This window comes from Fukomys damarensis, unplaced genomic scaffold (genome assembly GCF_012274545.1).
Source record: "Fukomys damarensis isolate Sample0158 unplaced genomic scaffold, DMR_v1.0_HiC HiC_scaffold_10, whole genome shotgun sequence".
In the NCBI taxonomy this organism is placed as follows: domain Eukaryota; kingdom Metazoa; phylum Chordata; class Mammalia; order Rodentia; family Bathyergidae; genus Fukomys; species Fukomys damarensis.
Window position 1 is genome coordinate 14,338,491 of NW_022900922.1, and position 14,828 is coordinate 14,353,318.

At 39.4% G+C, this 14,828-nt stretch overlaps 1 pseudogene; it reads right to left on the reverse strand.

Annotated features, from left to right (window-relative positions):
• The window catches only part of LOC104860774, a 64,507-nt pseudogene extending 55,623 nt beyond the window's left edge, over positions 1-8,884 (reverse strand).
• Between the last annotated feature and the right edge of the window lie 5,944 nt (positions 8,885-14,828).

A 14,828-nucleotide genomic window follows, 5' to 3' on the forward strand; every position in this document is an offset into this window, starting at 1 on the left:
CGCTTCACAGTGGGCGGATGAATCACCAAAGGCCAGCAGCTTTGCCAGGGTGTGAGCAGGCCACTCCGACTTTGTTTAAACACTCTTCTATTCGTTCAACTGTGTTTTAAAGGGTTCTAAGGAAAGGGCTTGATGGCTGTGTTAAGGGGAACCTGAGCTGCGGAGTTCCTGTAAGGCTGTGTTCATGGGGCACCGACAAAGGAGGAGACCCATCGTGTCATCCAGTTTTGTTTGTTTGTTTGTTTGTTTGTGGGTACGAACACTTAAAGTCTATTGTCTTAACAAAGTTCAAATATCACATAGAGTATTGCTGACTTTAATCGCAATGCTGTTCTTTCACCCTCCAGAGCCCAACCATGTTATAACTGAGAGTGCCTGCCTGCCCTTTGACCAGCATCTTCCCATTGCTGCCTCTTCTTACAGCCTCTGGCAACCTCCATTCTAATTCTGCTCTCTGTTGCTATGAATTTGACTTTTTTTATAGCTAACATATAAGTAAGTTTATGTAGTATTTGTTTTCTGCATCTGGCTTGTTTCATTTAGTATAACGTCCTCCAGGTTCATCCCTGCTGTGGTAAATGGCAGGCTTCCCATCTTTTTTATGGCTGAATTGTATCCCCTGATATGTACACACCACAATTTTACCTTTATCCCTTTATTCATCAACAGATACTTGGGTTGTTGCCATATCTTGGCTCTGGTGAATAATATTGGAATGTGCATGGCTGTGTAGATTTCTCTTCAAGAATACTGATTTAATTTCCTTCCAAAGTGAGATTGCTGGGTTAAATAAGCAATGGACAAAGGACCCGAATAGACTTTTCTCCAAAGATGTCATACAAATGGCCTACAAGCACAGCAAAGGTGTTCAAGTTCACCAAAATCAGGGAAATGAAGATCAAAACCACAATGAGATATTATCTCACACCTGTTAAAATGGCAATCATCAAAAAGACAAGAGAGGTAAAAAGTGTTGGCGAGGTTGTGGAAAGGGAATCCTGGTGCTGTGTTGTGGGGTATACATTGGTACAGCCATTATGGAGCACAATATAGGGAGTGCTTCCAAAATTAAAAATAGAATTGCCATATTATCCTGCTCTGCCTTTAACAGAATGCAAACCAAGAGTGCCTGAGGAGCTCCAGAAGAAATTAGCATGACCAAGAGGTAGTGTTCTGCTGCAGATTTCTTTCAGACCAGGACAGAGGCTGGTATAGCAAGGAAGGTACAGAGGCTCTGGGCGGGTGACCAACCTGGGAGGCTGGGGCCTCTGGAGTGAAAATCCAGAGCAAAGATGGGTATTTTAAGCCCCAGCAGAGTGCTTGTACACATTTAGACATTTATCCTTCGCTTACAGTCCTGGACACTGAGACAAGTTGATTTTAATACCTCTCATACTAAGCATTTTAATGTTAAGTAAAAGAGAAGCAAATAATCAAAATCCTAAATAGAAATTACAAATGCCCTAAGATCTCACTAAGTTTTCAATTGTCTCTAGTTCGTTTGGTTGGTTGGTGTTTGTGGTGCCCAGTAAACGCTCTGCCATACTCCCAGCCCTCTTCCTAGTTCCCAACAGTCTTTCTACCTATTGTCTTTGTGTGATTTTATTTTATTTCATTTTTTTAACCAAGCAGAGGTCTTCCAATCTCCTTACTGCCTTAGATCTTATTTCTGAGCCAATGGGGCACATTGCAGTCATGTGGATGGTGGATTCTGCCCGCTGCTGTGGTGAGAGCAGTTGTTACCAGGCCTGGGTGACGCACTGTGATATTCACCAAGGACTTCTTCCATGTTGACCCCAAGTCACCAGCCAGTGCTTTCCAGAAATGACTGTTGATAGCTCAGCCAGCTTTGATTCCCACTAAGAGAACATGTTTGGCCCACACACACTTCATCACTTTATCCATGGAAACATAAAGAGAGATCTAAGTTGACATGACATAGTCTTAGTAAATCCAACTTGTCATCAGCAATCACTGTATTAGTTTATAAATCTTGATAAACCGTCTGCCTGGTAACCTGTTATATCATTTTCCAAGATATTCTCATGGCTTGGGAAGCTTGGCAGTGCTTCAGGATAGACACACAAAGGCCTGAGTAGATAGGACACTGAGGGAGACAGATCTTGGCTCCAAGCCATGTTTGAAGAGCCAACTGAATGGCAGGATTGGCTTCCAGTCTGATAGGTAGTCAGCCTCACAAAACGCCCCAAGGAGTGGGGCTCATTTTGAGCTGGCCCCGCGTATAAAGCAGTTCAAGTTGAAGGGTGAGTCAGAGTGACAAAAGCTGGAGAAGAATGACTTTCCTCCTCAGGCAGGTGGCCTTCTGAGGTTCTTAGGCACAGTCCACTCAGAACAGTACTGTGGTCATTAGTTTTGAGCCCAGAGAACTAAAATAAGCTACCAAAGAGGTAAGAAAACTATCAAGGCTCTCAACCCAAGAGGCTTTAGGGCAAAGTAGATTCCAGGTGCTTTAGGAAACTGGAGTTACTCAGACTCCTAAGGCAGAAATTAGGTATGAAGGTCAGTACACCAGAAATTTGTGTGGGGAAGAAACATACACCGTGGGTTCCCTTCCATGCCCTGGATACCAGGACCTAAGTTCAGAGTTTCAACTTAGCTATTTCTGATGTCCTTCCTTCCTTCCTTCCTTCCTTCCTTCCTTCCTTCTCTCCTTTCTCCCTTCCTTTGTCAGACTATGAGGGAAGGCCATACTGTTTTTGTTTTTTGTTTTTTCAGTACCAGGGAACAAACTCAGGAAGTTGTACTTGCCAGGCAGGCACGGTGCCACTGAGCTACATCCTGGGCCCCAGGAATCCCATACTATTAAGGAATAGAGGAAATTATGGCATAGACTGTTAGGTGACAAGGACAGAGGGCTGACAGAGGTAGTCACTCAGGAGGTGGTCATTTATCAAGATGAAGAACAGAGGTGCTATCTCAGTCTGGGGACCAGGGAAAGCTTCCAATAGGAGCTCAGTCCTTAGTGCTTGTCCAGATAGAGAAGGACATTCTAGGCATAAAAGAGAACATTCACACTGTATAAAAGAGCATTCAAAGAAGATCAAGTGTAGACCCTGCCTGGTGCCAGTGCAAATCCAGCAGCTACTCTCTCCAGGCATCAGGCCTATAGGCAGATTGGGCTGCTCTCTAATCCTTTATAGCCTCTGAGGAGAAGTCCTCGTTACCAGTAGTGTCTACTAAATGTCACTCTTACCTATAGCAAACTTCAGAAAGAGCTCCAGTGATAGAGGGTGACTCCTCTCAACACCTGGGTTTCCCTTTTTTTTTTTTTTTTTTTTTGTTTTTTTTGAGACAGGCCCTCACCATGTAGTTGAGACTGATCTGGAACTCACTATGTAGCCCAGGCTGGTCTCAAACTCACAGCGATCCCCTCCTGCCTCAGCCTCCCGAGTGCTGAGATTACAGGCGTGCACCACCACACCTGGCTTGGATTTCCCTTATCTGAACAAGGAGTTTCCTGGAAGAATCTGGAAAGCCTTGCACGTGGTCAGGGTGGACATTAGTTCATTTCCCACACCAACTGTGTAGGGCGTAAGTAACCAGCATGCTCTTTATACTTTGCTCTATAGCTGTTTCATGTCTATGGAGAATAGGCAGCTACTTAACAAGCCTACCAAGCTCCCAGGCATCTTCAGAGTGTTCTATTTTCTATGGCCTATTAGGGGAGGAAGATAAGGTCAAGAGAGCTCTGAAAATGAGTGTCAAAGTCTCCACCTTTGCCTCCCTTGATAATGGTCCTAATTCTGTAATGGGTGTGAGGCATATTATTAAAAGGAAGAATATGGGCCCAGAGGGAATGGAATCATTTGATCACATGGACAAGAACAGCACCTTCTGTAGGAAAGCTTCTTTCTCCAGGCAGGCTCTGGTGTCTGCTCTTGGGTTGTTATCTGGTTCTACATGAAAGTAAAACTTAAATTCCTTTTAGTCGTCTTTTAGTTACTTACAGCCTGAACAGACCAGGGAGGAAATGAACAGAGGTACCAGGAGCAGAAGGTTCTGGGGCATGGGTTGGAGTGAGGAAGTGATAGGAAACAGAGCTGATGTTCAGGCCAGGCCAGGACTTAAAGTAAGAGCTGAGAAGATTTATTTGTTTATTTCTTTTCTTTTTTGTATTATGACAATTTCAGACTTTTTATAGTTTAAAAAAGTAGAATCTGAGGTATAGACAAAGAGCTCATTTCTGAGATAATAAACCAGAAACAAAGTTAAGAGCCTTTACTAAGAATCACAAAGCAAAATTTCCTCAGTAGCCCATTACTTTTGCTTAATGCATCCAAATTGTTTTACTAACTTGCTTCTTTAAAAATCGTAAGCTTGAATTTATTGATTCAATATTTTATTTGAGGAACAATAACATTTTGCGAATTATTACTCTACCACTCGTCTTCATGGTATTTTGTATTAATTTTTAGAGAAAAATGGAAAGAACAGCACAAGATAGTATAATTTTTAATGAGTCTTCATTGCCCTTTGGCTCTGATGCCAGAAAAGATTTGTAATTTTTTCATGCCAATCCAGATCCTGAATTTTAACACCACTGCAAATTTCAGGATGGGCAAGAATGGGCATAAGCCAGAGCTACATTATGCTCCCTTCTATTTCATATCTTATTTAATAATATGGAATCACTCCCTAGTGAAATAGGCACATGCCTCTGTCATGGAGAAAGGGGCCAATGCACTCCTATATGCTCGAGATAACCAGAACGATTTCAAAAGGCAGTTTCCAGTAACTAGCATGGTCATAAAGATGGCTTGAAATCAACACTTCTTTGTGAAGATCATGACTCTGGAGGGGTTTGGAGAATTCTGTTCCTTCTAATCAAATGGCTTCCTGCTGTTGTTATAGGTTCCGGTACCTGATAGCATATTTTGCAGCTAATCCATGCTGATGGATTCACCAGGAAGCCATTTTGCTCAACAGACATTTCACAGAAGCATTTTAAAGATTTTCCCATAGCTCCAGTGAGGAGAGATTAGTAAAACCCATTTTAAACATTTTCTGAGCCAACATCGGCTGAACCTTGCTCTGTACTGCAGCACTTCCGGGAACAACAAAGCACTTGTCTGATTGCTGAAGCTAACACAAGGCTGCTTCCTGAGGAACTGGCTTTGCAGGCAGAGAGAAAGGAGAGAGGCATTCAGGCAGCAAGCCACCAGCTTGGAATAAATCTTTTGTTCCAGGGTGGGCAAAAATTTAAAGAAATTAAAATTTTCTGATTCTCCAAGGAAGAGGATACTAGTCCAGTACCTAAGGTATCAGATGCAGGTGGTGATGGAATTCTCAGTTATAGATGAAACTATTTGAAAGGACAGGTCATATAATTGGTGGGATCTGGTGCAAAATAAGAAGTCATAGACATCCTAGTTCAAAATGAGAATTTCAAGATGGTGACAACAGAGCATTGATGTCAAGGTGGGGCCCTTTGCAGCTATATAGCAGGAATGTCCAGGAATCAGGTCCTGTCTGCAGGGAGGAGACAGAGAAACCAAGACTGGCTACAGAATTCTAGAAAATTCAACCTGTGAAGGAGAGATAAAGGGAAAGACACTGACAGGGAGAGGCCAGAAAAGTAGAAAAAGAGTCAAGAGCAAATACTCCCGCAGCCAAAGTAAAAGATGCTTGTAGAGAGAAACCAAGTGGATTCTCTCATACACCCTTGTACTTGCAGTGCCCTGGCAGAGAAGACTATCCAGTTTCTGCAAGATATGATCATCTGCCTTGTTTTAACAAAGGCCAATATGAGTACTCAAAGGTGTCCTTGTATTTCATAGCTAAGAGGTCATTCATTGCCAAACAAAGTCTTAGTAATAAAAAAAAATGAACAGCCATTCTACCTAACGGACACAGAAGTAAACACTGAAGTGAAAGGTGAAGACAGTTCCAAAGTGACTCCTGGTGGACTTGAGGAGAAAGAATGGAAACAGGGCAGCACCTGGAGGGAGATGCGGCGCTGAGAGAGAGGGAGGTTGTAGTGGTGGTGGTGGTGGCATTTTTGTTTTGTTTTGAAAATGGGAGAGACTTAAACTGTGTGCATACAGAGGAAAAGAAGTCAGTGAGAGAACACGAAAAGTTTGATGAGGAAAGGAGAAAGGAGATAGGAAAAAGAAAAAGATAAGAAGAGCAAAAACCTGAGTGATTGAAAGGCATAGAATCCAGGTGACGATTCTAGAGCAGTGCAGCTAGGGGACTGGGAGAGCTGAATAGATGGCTGTAATGCATTTGGTAACTTGTATTTGTGAGCTGTGTGAAAGATGTGAAGTCTGGCAGGACAGTGCCATCCAGTTGGGGTATTTACTGGGGTGTTGTGCATATTAATCCACAGTGGAGGAGCTGCCATATGCACAAAATACTCATTTTTGAAGGCAAGTTGCCATTAGGGAAGCTACACAGTTTGAAAGGAAAGGGAGAGTAGACATTTAAATATAAGGAAAAGAAAATAACAATGGAGAGTGGTGAATCACAACCCGTGTTTATCGATGTGCCTATGTTTAGGGGGGAGAGACTTGAAGTGAGAACTGAAGAGTTTTACATGATCTGTCTTCTGTTGTTGACTATACAAAGGAGGAGACAAGGTCATCGCTGAAGCTCTTGCCTCCTAATAGAAAAATGCTTGGGCTCATGTACTCTCTTCTCCAGGCACTCCAGAGTCCTTTCACAGCTGCTTCTCTAGAGCAATCCATCCTGGTATCTTAACAGATCCTTGCATTGTGAGATTAATTTATTTTCCAACTAATTTTTTCTTTATAGCAAAGAAAACCCCAGAAACTTGAAACATTTCTGCAAAGATTTAACCACTATCAGAAATAGCTTTTCTCTCTATAGCATTTTATGGAGCAATCATTCCCAAATCCATAGAACTCAAAGCCAGAACTGATGTCTGGAAATACAAGACTAGAAGGGCAAGCTTCTTGAAAGGCCAGTTTTCTGAGGAAAGAATACTGTTTGAAATACAGCTCTACTGGAAATTATTGTTAAATTTAATTCCATAGTCTAGTTGATCCCATTTCTTTTCTGCAGAAAAGATTCATTGTATTTTGCTTGTCTTCTACATGGTTTACCTATTTAATATGCTTATTTTCTGCCCCCCCCCCAAACTCCATGAAATCAGGGATAAAGTCTGTGTCCCCAATACCTTAAACCATTTTCAGTTATAACAGGCAATTAGCGAATATTTGTTGAAAGAATAAATGAAAATACATTTGAATATTTTCTATTTACATGTAGCCCATTAAGTCACATCCAGATATGCAGCATCATTTTTCATTCTGATCCTTTTTGCTTTGCTTAAATCAGTGACAGTCTTTTTAAGAAAAAATTGTGAGTAGGTCTGAGCTGAGATATAGTTACATCCAACTGGTTCTTTCCAGCTCCAAACCACAAATGGGAGAGAGAATGAAATTTACCTAAGCAGAGATTCTGGAAGATCCACAAAAGGGCACCTTCAAATGGTTCAACTTGGAACCTGCTAGGTGTTTTACATTAGCCAGATCATTTATTTCTCAAAATGTCTTCAATGTAATTATTATTTCCATTTTACAGAAGTAGAAACTGAAGCTCTAAGAGGTTGTTAGTTACCCATGGTTAGAAGCTCCACAGTGAAAAGTCCAAATTTGAGCAAAAATCTTATTCCCAAACTAGAGCCCTCCCCCAAGTGGAGAATCATTGAGTGAAGTATATTGTACTGAAAAAGAAATAAATAGAACAAAACAATATGTATTTCACCTTTAAAAAGAGAAGAGGGAGGAGAAGCTTATGCCTGCAATTTTCATCAGTAATTTCAATATGGGAAACAAATCCATTTCCAATTTGGCAAAGCTTCTTGCTCTCTTAGAGAACTGATACTTTGGCTTGGCTCTGAGAAACCATATAGACATAATTCAAAAATTATGAGCAATTGAGAAATAATTTCTAGATACAATAAAAAAAGGTCTGAGGCAAACTTCCATTTCCGCTTAATAAGTGGAAGGTCACTTCTCTTTGCTCAGGGACAAGTTCCAAAATTTATTATCCCTTGAAATCCACATTCTCAATAATGATTCACTCAGTTTCATCTCCCACAGACTGAGGAGGTTGAGGGCATGAGTGGGTAGTCTCATAACAAATCCTGCTCAGTCTCTTATCCTGGATTCTCTTTTTGCTTCTTTTTCTTTGTGGCCTTTATTTATAAAACATCTGGCCAATTTACTCAGTGTCCAGATGTTTTGGTCTACTTTATGTTGCTATTTTTCCAACCAAATGTGTTGGTTTTATAGGTGAACACAGCTTAAGTAAAAGTGAGTGAGGGCTGCCAGCAGATGGAAATGCAGCTAATGAGTAATCAACAATTAACATCTGCTCCTCATTTCTCTATTGCTACCTGGCTCAATCAAAAATAATATGTGCAGTCTTTGAAAAAATCCCTAGACAAGTAAAAATCACTTCACCATCTTTACCTTATCAGGATGGAAACCTGAAGGAAGGTATACACGGCCAGAGGCAAAAACAGGATGTACAAGGAGGAGAGGATCTGAATAGGCTCACACATCACACCATGGGGCCAAAGCAGGATGAGAATTAAATCCAAATCTGTCAAACCCATTTGTCACACCATCTCCACCATTCGTGTCTCCTTTCCAACATTATCCCAGCATGCTTAAGATACAGTGTGTTAATTACCTTGGATCAATGCCATCCTGGCAGAGCTATGGACAAATGGCTCTCAGTCTTCTTGGACTGTAAATCAAAGCACCAACCCAGCCTTCAGGTCCGTGTTGCAGTGAGAACTATGTCCTATGGCAGTTTACATTTGCTGGTCATGTAGCCTGGGTCCAAGCAGACAACATGTTAGCTGAGTTGTAGGAGAAGGGTCTAAACTGAAACCTTCTGTACCATTTAGAAATGTTTACTAGATTGAAATAAGTGTGACTACTATCAAGATCAAGTTAACTTATTTCTTTTTTTTTTTTTTTATTTTATTTTTTTTTTTTTTTTTTTTTTTTTTTTTTTGGTACCAGGGATTGGACTCGGGTCCTTGCGCTTGCAAGGCTGGCCACCGAACCGCTGAGCTAAATCCACTGCCCAAGTTAACTTATTTCTAATTAATGGATAACAAGTCAAAATTTATTCCAGTTGGTGCAATATTATTGTTATATTTTCAGTCTAGAAACATATTTACTAGCACAAAACACCAAACTTAGCCATAAAAAGTCACAAAGAGAAAATACAACTTTATAATTTTATACCTATCTTTTAATAATATAAACAAAGAGCTTTATTTTATCTATTTAAATATTGCATATATTTCCTACATAAATACTGCCTAAATTTCACTTTTTCTTTTCAGTACTAGGAATTGCATCCAGGACCTTCACACTGAGCTACCTCTAAGCCCATTTTAATTTTCTAAAAAATTTGACTTTGGATCTGGATAAATTGCCCAAGCTGGGTTTGAACTCTCAATCCTCCTGTCTCAGCTTCCCAGACTGGTGGGATTGCAGGCATGCTTCACCTTACCTTGCTAATCTGACCATTTAAAAATCTATGAAAACCAGGCCGGGGATTTAGCTCAGCGGTTCAGTGGCCTTCCTTGCAAGCGCAAGGAACTGAGTTCCATCCCTGGTACTACAAAAAAAAAAACCTATGAAAACCACAATTCCATATGGTCTGACCCAATATTTACTTATTTATTTGGCTTCATAACATTAATTATTCTACTTACTTCCTATAAAGCATGCATACAAGTATAACATCTAACATAAAAGGGCAAAAATCATACATTTGTAGCTTGAATTATCATAATTTAGCACACTTGGATAAACACCACTTGGATCAAGAAACAGACCACAACCAGTCCCCCAGAAAACCCTTCCTTGGGGGCATTACACATTCTTGTATTTGTTCAGTTCCTTTTAGTTTCTCTCAAAAAATTTCATGGTTTCTGTGTAAAGATTTTGCACATTTTTCTTTATATTTATTACTGTCTGTTAAATTTAATGCTGGTAAAGTGGTATCACTTTGTAAATTTTATTTTCTGCTTATTGTTGGTATAAGAAAAATAATTTTATTATTGAAGGCTTTTGATAAATAAATTTATTAATGCCAATCTATTACCTGTAGATCCTTTTGGATTTTCTATGTGACAGACTTGTCCCCTGTAAATAATGAGTTTTGTTTTTTCCTTTCCTGTCTTATTTTCTTTTCCTTGTCTTGTTTTGCGGACTAGAATCTTCAGGAACATGGGCACTAGAAGTGGTGATGGTGAGTATCTCTGGTCTCCGTGGCCTTGGGGGAAGATTTTAGCCCTTGACTATTCAGCAAGGTGTTTTACTGAGACCTTTGGTACATGTGCTCTTTGGCATGGTGGTGGAATTGACCTGAAAATGTTCTCTGTGTTCTTCTGGAGGATTTCTGTTTAACAGGAGTTATTTTTCTTTTTTAATCTATTGAAGACCACATTAATGAAATGATAGGGCCTACAGATTTGTTTTGAAAAAGTTAACTATATGAGTTCATTTTCTGTGTGTGTGTGTGTGTGTGTGCATATTTTGATTCACTTTATAAGAATTATGCAATTCAACTAAATTATTGAATACATTCATTAAACTCTCTTGTGATTGTTTTAATATTGCCTTTTGCCCTTTACCTGGGATTGAGTAAACCTTATTATTCTTTCCAAAGAACCAGATTTTGACTTTTAAATTCTCATTGTCTGTTTATTTTCTTTCTAAGTTTTGGCCTTGTTTTTATTTATTTTTTCTTTTTTATACTTTCTTTGATTATTTCTAATTTCTTGAAATATATAATGAAAATGACTTTCATGTGTCTCCTTTTCTAATGGTTGCTCCTACAAGTTTGGTCATAGAATATTTCTTATATCCCTCAGTTAAAAACAGTTTTAAATTTCCAATGAGATTCCTAATTTTACCAATATGTGATTTAGGAGTTATTACCTAATTATCTGATTTGTTACTGATATTCTACACTGGACAGGGAATATAATATATATAGCAATCCACTATAATTTGTTGAGATTATTTTTTGCACCAGCATGTATTCAGTTTTGATTTTTCACTTAAACTTGAGAATAAATTATATTTTAGGGTTATTGAGCTCAGTGTTTGCCATGTCATGATGTCAAATTTGTTTAGTACATTAAAAGATCCTGTTAGGTGTGGGGATATATACATGTAATCCCAGCACTCTGGAAAGCTGGGGCAGGAGGATCAAAACAGAGCTCAGCCTGGGAAATTTAGGAACTTAGAAAAATTCTGTCTCAAAATTTAAAAAAATTTTTTTTTAAAGGTCCAGGATGCATCTCAGTGGGAAGACCCTGGATTTAATTCCTAGTACTGCAAATAAAAAAAAAGGAAAGAAAGATTCTGACTGAGATTCTTGTATATGTGTTCTATCAGTTGCTGTGAAATAAGTGTATACATCTTTAAAATCACCATGACTTCATATTTTCCAATTCTCTTTTTAGTTCTGTCAATTTATGCTTTATGTATTTTGAGGCTTATTATTAGGTGATATGAATGTAATATCTGTAACATTTCTCTTCTTTTTTTAAAGTCATTTATGTATAATAATGAAATAGTCACTCTACTTTCTTATCTGGAGTTTGCATAGTTCATCTTACTCTTCTCTTTTTTATCTCTCAGGTCCTTATGTTTATGATGTGTCTCTTGTAAGCAGAATATAATTATGTTATCTAGTCTGAATGTTCTTATCTTTTAATTGAAGGATGTGGGTTCATTTGATTTTAATATAATTACTATTTTGCTTCTACTTTTATCAACCTTTCTCTGCTCTTACTTTCTTCTTTCTTAGCTATGTTGCATAGATTAAGTATTTTACTACATTTATTCCCTATTATCATGTTATCTAATACTTCTTTTAGAGCCACCCAGAGTTAGAACGTCCTTCCTTCCTTGGCTTATTGAGTGTGTAAATCATTACTCTTCCCACCTCTGGGCAACAAAAGAACCTTGGTACTCTTTAATATTTCCACATATCCCATCATGTGCACTACTGTTTTGAAATTTTCCATGTACTTTAAGCCATACAAAGCATTATATGATACAGCTTTATAGGTATGAAAACAATGATAAATTTTAAAAGTATGAAAAAAACAAAGCAATGAAATAAAATATTGTGAAGAAATGAAAAACATAATGTGCTTCTAATTTCTAATATGCTTTATTTAAAATTATTGTTTTTTACATGTTTATGCTTGGATGAATGTATGACCACATGGAGGAAAAACTAGTGTTTGTTCTAAGAATATCTTTATTTCAGTGGCACAACAGAATCTAACTCATGCTGGCTCAGATTAACTTTGAGGGGGGACAAAAGCATAGGCGATGATTCCTACTGGATGCATTCATATTGGGGAGATACTGGGAAGCCCTGAAACATTACTGGAAACCTCTGTAGTAGGCTGCAGTCTCCTGCTTAGTGTACGATGCAGGCCTAAAGGAAAGAAACTAAAAGACAGAATTAAGAGAGACAGAAAACAGGGCTCCAACAACCAATGCAAGAGCTGCCAACAAAGGTGCTAACTAGTTCAAACTACTGATATGTATTGGTAATCAGCTGGAGTAAAGGCAAGTTATGTGTGAGGGTGAAATTACATGCAAAGATGCACAGTCATGCAGTTTCTGTGGAAACTAGAGTAAGCAACTCATGAAGGAAAAAGACAAAGCATTCTTAATTAGGAACAGAGCAGAGAAAATATATGGCTGTAGTTAGGACATTGTTCTTCTAGTTAAGAAAGTTTTAGTTGTGGGAGCAGAATTTGGGTGGGAGTTCCTCTACCTCAGCACATAGGCTTTGGTTGGACTCACTTCTCAAGCAACCCAATTGTGAAGTTAACTCTTTACAGCCTACTTTGGGCATAATCAATATTGCAGTCTCGGGCTGGGGATTTGGCTTAGTGGTTGGGCTGCCTACGTCACAAGCGCATGGGACCAAGTTCAATCCCTGGTACAAAAAAAAAAAAATTGCAGTCTCCCATAGAGAGACAAAGAATAAACACTGAGGCAGGAGGAAGGGGCTGATGAGTAAAACACGCCTAGAGAGAATGTGTTAGATCAGGCTTTGAGAAGAGTGGAATGTGGGAGGCCTATGAGGAAAGCACTGCAGGTGGAGTCCCCTCTGTCCTGTCCCCGACATGATACCACCACACGGGTTGCCTGCTATGAGGAGCACTAGTCAGCAGGTTTAGGCAATGCCCAAACGTCCTCTCTGTGCTTACGATTAATTAATTTTCAGGCCCCGTGCTGGGAAATGTCCTCCATGTGGCCAGCCTCCCCATACCATTCTCCTGTGCTCCTGTTTTGCATTTGGGGGCCCCTCCAAACTGATGGTGCTGTTCTCATCCCCCATGTGCTGAGCCCACTCTGACTCCTGAGGCTGCAGCTGAGACAGGCCCTGCTTCCCTGCTCCCACCTGGCTTCCCAAGGCTCCTTGCATGGTGACATAAGTTAGAAACTGAAGTCTGTGTGCAAAAGGTCTTCTATAATTCTACAGATGGAAATGGAAGGATGACACTCTTTCACCTCTGTCCTTTCCCAGGCCTTACTCCTGAAAAGTATTTACTATTACACTATTATAACACCACTCTCAAAGATAGAAAAACATAAGACTATAAGAAGTTTGTAAGAAAGGATTGAAAGATGGATTTGTTTTCCCTGCAAATCAAAAGTCACAGAAACAAGACAGGGCAGTCTTTAACGTTAATCAAAAATGTTTTCTTCTACCCTATATTTAGGCTTTAGAGAGCTCCTTCAAAAATAAAGGATAAAGATTCATAAGCTCTACTGTGTGTTTTTAATAGCCTAGATTCATCTGTTTCCTCTTCTCCATGGTTTTATGACTCTCTTCAGGCCCATAAATTACATGGTAGTAATAGGACTTTCCAGCAGAGAGGGATTAAATGAGATAATTGACATCTCCCCCAATCTTACAGCACTTGGGGCCAATTATTCTTTTCTTTAATGGACCTATCCTGCTGCCCCAAACATAAATCAGGCACCATATGCATTTCCAGTGAGACTGGATTTGAGTGGGAGAGAGCACAAGGAGAGCTGGCTCCCAGCTATCAGCCCACAGCAGTGTCTCTCCAGGTGAGTCTGGCCAAGCCTTGTGTCAGATGTCTTTTTTCTAGTGCAATGTTGGGGTGGCGGCCATACCAGCATAAGGAATCTGGTATCTTTGGTACTAGTCTTTGCTTCTCTTGCCCAGAACTAATGCAATGACATGTAGAAGTGTAAATGACAATTTATGACAAGTGACTCTTATGTTGAGTAAAACAAAGTGCCTCAATGACAACCATTCTCCAAGTGGCTTGCTAACTGCAAGACAAACTATTTTACAAATCAGGTTTCCCCTTGAGTACTTTGTACTCAAGGAAAAAAATCACTCTTCTGTTGTTATTAATGTGATGCGATGATGTGACCAGGTACGTACCTCCTTGAAGAACGTAAAATCTCTAACTTGAGGTCATTCCTATATTACAAGATTCTGGACATTGTAATGAAAATTTTAGCTATTGGTCATGCAGCAATTTAGTTATTGAGAATATCTTTAAACTCAGTAGTAGCTGCCCCCACAAAAACCTCTTAAGATGTCTGGGGTCAAACTGAGTCTGGCAGACTATTCCTTCTCAATCACTTTCTCAGAACAAATCCTATCACTATCACGGTCCATGGATAGTCCTATCACTAATTCATAGTCCAAGGTGTTGTCTGTTGCTAAACTTAACATGTTTACGCCCTGAGATATGATATATATATATATATATATATATATATATATATCACTGT